This window comes from Bos grunniens, chromosome X, assembly GCF_055505025.1.
Source record: "Bos grunniens cultivar Pamir isolate PY7600 chromosome X, Bosgru_T2T1.0, whole genome shotgun sequence".
Taxonomy (NCBI): Eukaryota; Metazoa; Chordata; class Mammalia; order Artiodactyla; family Bovidae; genus Bos; species Bos grunniens.
In genome coordinates, this window is record NC_141194.1 from 111,939,432 (window position 1) to 111,945,180 (window position 5,749).

At 57.6% G+C, this 5,749-nt stretch overlaps 1 pseudogene; it reads left to right on the forward strand.

The window, feature by feature from the left end:
* Positions 1 to 3,586: 3,586 nt before the first annotated feature.
* On the forward strand, positions 3,587 to 4,559 carry LOC147341176 (melanoma-associated antigen 10-like; annotated as a pseudogene).
* The last annotated feature ends 1,190 nt before the right edge of the window (positions 4,560 to 5,749 follow it).

The window sequence follows — 5,749 nt, forward strand, 5'->3', positions numbered from 1 at the left end:
CAAGAATGGGGCGATTGAGCCTGTAGGGCTGCAGTGTCTGTGCTAATAACCACTTGAAATCACCTCACCTTAGGGTGAGGACTGGCCTTTCCGAGACGTACGCTTTAAATAGCAGATGAAGATTGGACTAGAAATAAGAGAATAGCATTGAGCATCAGAGTGAATCAGGCAGCGTAAGAGTGGATGCTCTTTTCTGAAATTTGGCAAGATGGAAAATATATTTCTGACTCTGAATGCGGCTTAAGAGAGTGAAAATCAGGGCTCTGAACTACGAAAAGTTAGAAAACTTGATTCAAAAGACCTCCCCAGACCGCGCTGCTCAGCCTCTTCCATGCAGAGAAGGACTCTTAGAACAAACGAAGTCTGGCTGCGGGCAGGGAGGCAACACTGGAAGGTGTGCTTTCTCGGGGACCCTCCTCTGCAGTCAGGGGTGCTGCAGCCCCCACCCAGCTTCCAGTCTGGGACGCAGAGTCACTCTGAGCTCGGGGTGCAGCTGGACGGAGTCGCAGACCCGACTGGGAGGGAGCCCGTTGCAGCCAGCATTTCCTCAAGGTCTCCCAAGTGACGACCCTCAGGAGTGAGTTCTGGGGAGGGGGGCATCTGCCCAGGGGGTCCAGAGAATCCAGCTCCACACCCAGCTCAGCCCTGGCAGTCCCTGAGCCACGGGTCCCAATGTGATGTCACCCAACTTCTGTCCGCCTCAGAGGTCTGAGAAAGTGCGGGCCTGGGTCTGGGAGGAGGGTCCAGTCTGGCAGAGAGGAAGCCAGCCCTATGGGGGGGTCACGGGAAGAGCCTGAGAGAGGACTAAGACCCCACAGGATCCGTGTCCTCCCTGGGAGACCCTGAGCAGGCGCTTCAGAATTCAGACCAGATGGGGAGGGCTTGGTCTCAGGGCAGAAAATTCAAGTGGGCAGAGGGAGGAGCCCAGGTCCTGAAGGGAGCCAAGATGAGGAGCAGAGGCAGGAGTGAAGGGCTCTTGGAGCCCTGAAAAGTGGGGCAGTGGGAAAGTGGGGTGTCCAGGGAAGCCCACCCCTGCCGTCAGGCCTGGGAGGCCCCAGGCGGATGGGCACGTGGCAGGGTGTCCTGACATTCGCATCAGGTCTCAGCCAGACTGGCACTTGTTGCAATGGGGGTGGGAGTGGGGGCTCAGGTGGGCAGATGAGAAGCCTAGGGACTACTGGGACAGAAAGTGAGGACCCTGAGGGTGCACTGAGGGGACCCTGGACTCCAGAATATGGGTGAGGGTAGAGTGTCCCAGAGAAACTGGCCCTGTGCTCAGCTGTGGGAGGCCCAGCCCGAGATAAGCAGCCTGTGTTGACTTCCTCATCTGGGTCCCAGAGAGACTGGGAGCCTGGGATAGGGGTGGGCACTCAGGTGGGCAGAGGGGAGGGTTACATGGGACCCAAGTGAAAGTGAGGATGCTGAGGGGGGATTTAGGGGGCCCCGGGCCCCAGAACAGAGGCGACCCCAGCAAAACCCGTCCCTGCCTCCAGGCATGGGAGACCCCCAGGTGAGAGGAGCAAATGTGGTGTGTCCCAACTTCCGCATCTGGGTCTTAGAGACTGGGGTCCTGGTGTGAGGAGTGGGCTGTCTGCATGAAGATGGGCCACCCAGGACCTGCAGGGACACTAGGTGGAGACCCTGAGGGGGAGTCAGCCCTGGACCCCAGAACCCAGTGTCCCCCTCTCCGCCTCTGCTGTCACCCTGGAGCCTGGGCGTGTGGCTCCAGGTGCTGCCCCCTGAGGGCAGCCTCTCCATTTGGACCAGCTGCAGGTCTGGGTTGAGGGGTCAGGAGGCTGCAGGTGGGCAGAGGGAGGGGCCCAGGCTCCATCAGACAGTGAGGGAGGACCCAGAGGAGGTCACCTAGGAAGGTCCTTAGGAAACATCCCCCTCCCAACTGTAGCACCTCGGGGTTCGGGGGGATGCGGCTGAGTTTGAGGGGCCCCAGGGTGAGCCTGGGCAGGAAAGGCCTGAGGCTGCCCTTGGGGAGGACTGCCGGGTCCCCTGCTCAGAAAGAAGGGAATCCACCTGCAGGGCGGTCCTCTGTACCCCCACGGGAGCCCAGCACGGAGGCCAGGGTGATGCACTCTTCCTGCCAAGGTGCTTGAGGTGGAGCTTGGTGGTGGGCGGCGGGGTGGGCGGGCTCTGGAGGGCTCAGGCTTCGGGGGGAATCGGTCAGCATGGGTCAGGCCAAGCTGCACGGCAATCAGAGCAAAGGTCCTGAGGATGGACTGAGGATCAGCTTCCCCAAGAACAGTGGGGACCCTGTGTGGTGCGGGTGGGGGAGCGCCTGTGGTGGAGGCGGACCCAGAGGGGGAAGACTGTGCTGGGGCAGCCATCTGTGGAGCATGTCTGCTCGGCAGCAGGAGGAGTCCCAGAGTCACCAGGAGTCAAGGTGAGGACCCTGGGAACCCCAACTCCCACCACAAAGAGGGGGCCACAGAAATCCCTCCTTCATGCCCTAGAAACCATCAGAACCCTGAGGCCCACCTTCTCAGCCAGATGGTTGGTCAAGGCCAGGGGGCCTTCCTCTGAGGGTCTGGACTCCGGCCCTCGCAGAGGTCAGGGGGAGCACTGGGGAGACCCCCTCCTCACACACAGTACTTGGAGCCCAGCCTGCCGTGCCCCTTTGGTGACACTGGGGTCGCCCAGAATAGGTGGGTGCATTGGTGCTCTCACTTGCAGTGTCATGCATGTTAAGGCCTTTGCTTATGGAGATGGGTCACAGTCAACAGAGGGCACTGCCCCCGTCCTTCCAGGGTGTCAAGGAGGAGACTGAGCCACCTGCCCGTCATCCCAGCAGAGGGACTCCATAGAGTTTGGCCGCCCCTTGTTGTCCCTTGTGAGCCCTTTAGCCCTGGGCAGGCGTGACCAGTATTCAGGGCCCCTCTCTCATCTCATACTGAAATTTCCTTTCAGTACAGGGAATTTGTCTTGAGAATGTTGCCTCAGGACCACTGCCAGGAGGAAGTGGAGGGCCCTCTGTAAGCACAGGGGGAACCACTCACCTCAGGACAAGCGGAACCTCACCGAGTACAGCCCAGGCCTCCGTCAGCACCAAGGGCCCCAGTGCCATGCCACAGTCTACGGCCGAGGTGCCCCCTTGTTTCCTCTCACAGGGGCTCCAGGAACCCAGAGGTGAAAGCACAGGTCTGAAGCTCGTGTCCACAGGTTGCAGAGCAGAGGCGGTCCAGGCAGTGCCAGGAGTCTAGGTGAGGTGGGTGCCCTGAGTGTGCATCAGAGGCTTCCCATCCCAGAACAGACGGGACCTCACAAGGCCCAATTCCCCCCATCGTATCAGCCCCAGAACCTCGGGCTGTGCTGACTGCACCCCTGGGTGCCACCTCACTTCCTCCATCGGGTTAGCAGAAGACAGCCTGCCCAGGAGGAGCGTCCCTGTGAGGCCCAAGAGTACCCCTCAAGAGGAGACCTGTCAGTGGCCTGTGTCAGTCCACCCAGGGTGGACTGAAACCCTGGATTCAAACCCTGGACTCAAACTCAAACAGCCAAGGCGGCTCAAACCCCCTCTCTCCCGCAGGCCCGTGGTCCCCATCTGTCCCCCTGCCTCACTTCTGTCTGTGGTTTGATGCCTGGGATGAGCGAGCTCCATGAGGAGAGTGAGGCCAACCTTCAGGACCCAAGGGAGGCTGAGAGCCCAGTGGAGGGACTGTTTATTTAGGGGGAGGAGGTGAAGGAGGAGGAGGAGGAGGAGGCTGCATACGTTTCTCCCTCCTCCTCGCTTTCCTCCTCCTCCTCTGTCCTGTTCCTGGGCACCCGGCAGGAGCTGGAGCTGGCTGATGCTGAAGCCCCCATCCCCCCTGACCTCGAGCCCTCAAGGTGCCTTTCTCTCCCCAGTGCCATGGCTGCCGCTCCATGGAGCCAATCCAAAGATGAGGCCTCCAGCAGCCAAGACTAGGTGGGGCCGAGAGAACCCAGTGGGAAGGTGCCACGTCCACGCACCCAGACCCACTGCACTGCTGGTGGTGGAGCTCATGCACTTCCTGCTCCTCAAGTGTCACAGCAAGGAGCCAACCACGAAGGAAGAAATCCTGAACATGGTCCTCAGAGAGGACGGGCACCACTTCCCTGAGGCCCTCCGCCAAGCCTCGGAGTGCCTGCAGCTGGTTTTCGGCGTGGATGTGAGGGAGGTGGACCACACGAAGCACACCTACATGCTAGTGAGCGATGGGCACAGCATGCCCAAGGCCGGCCTCCTGGTGGTGCTTCTAGGCGTGACCCTCCTGGAGGGCAACTGAGCCCACGAGGAGGAGATCTGGGAAACCCTGAACGACATGGGCGTATACACCTGGAGGGAGCACTACATCTATAGGGACCCCAGGGAGTGCTGATCCAAGTGGGTTCAGGAGGGGTTCCTGGAATATCAGTAGGTGCCCCGCGGTGACCCTGCTCGCTACCAGTTCCTGTGGGGTCCCCAGGCCTATGTGGAGAGCAGCAAGCGGCACGTCCTAGAGCATCTGCTCAAAATCAATCCAGGGGCTTCCAGGTCCTTCCCACTCCCACCTGCAGAGGCTGAGAGGGAGGAGGAAGAGGGGCCCTGAGCCAGAGCAGCAGCCAGACTCCTTCCAGGTCCACGTCCAACAGCGTGTCCTGGGGGCAGGAAGGGGGGCTGATCCTTCCCTCCGTGACTGAAGAGGGAGCGGTCAGCCTTCTCAGTCTTGAGGGCCTGGGCCAGTAGCGGGGACACGGTGTGTAGCATCTTTGGGTTCCTTCTTTCCACAGTGACTTGGAGATTCATCTCTGCTTTCTTTACGAATTTTTCAAATGTTTTTTTCAGCTGAAGGCTTAATAAACTTCAGTATCTAACTTTGTGAATGACAATGGTCACACACGTATAGGTACTTACCAAGTTTAAGGACAGGAGTTTTGCTGTTCCGTAAAAGAGCCTGGGAACTCTCCTATTTTATTTTGTGACCCTGAGGAAGCTAACATTTCATTGGAATAGGAATTTTCTTGGAAATGGGAAAGAACAATATAATTTATGGAGTCAAGAAATGGGGAAATTGGGAATTCTCTGACAGTGTAGTGGTTAGGACTCAGCGCTTTCACTGCTGGGGCCCAGGTTCAATCCCTGGTTAGGGAACTAAGATCCCTAAAACCATCAGGTGTGGGGAAAACAATAAAAAGAAAAGAGAATAAAAATAAATGTTAATTCTAAAATCTTTTGTCATCTGTTATTCTACAAAATTAAAATATTTATGTTTATTTGGATTTGCATTAGTTATTAAAGAAATTAGGGTAAAATTGGTCAGAGTTAATAAGTACCTTGCTCACTGGCTTATCTCGCCCAGAGTCTCATGGAGCCTCTGCTCTGTGGAAGGCCGTGTTAGCAGAGGGTTCAGTAGAAGAAGCAGAACACCCCCACGCCTAGAGCGATGGTCTAGGAGCTGCAGTCACACGAGGACCGTGCAGAGATGTCCCCTACTCCCACACAACAAGGCAACACAGTGTGAGGTGGTGGGGCTCCAGAAGGAGCACTCGGTGCCTGAGGCAGGGTGGTTTGGGGCTTTGGGAAGCTGAGTTCCTTCTGTGGGAGATGGGGAAAAAAAACCTGGAAGTTTTGGATCACATCCCCTTCAGTTCAGCAGGTGGCACTTAAATTTCAAAAGGAATGTGATCTCTATTATTGTAAAAGCAGCAAAACTGATGTGGCAGAAAGAGGCTATGATCTGCAAAGGGGTATAGAGCTTGCTAACAGGACACGGTGTTCTTAGGGTCAAGAGAGATGGGC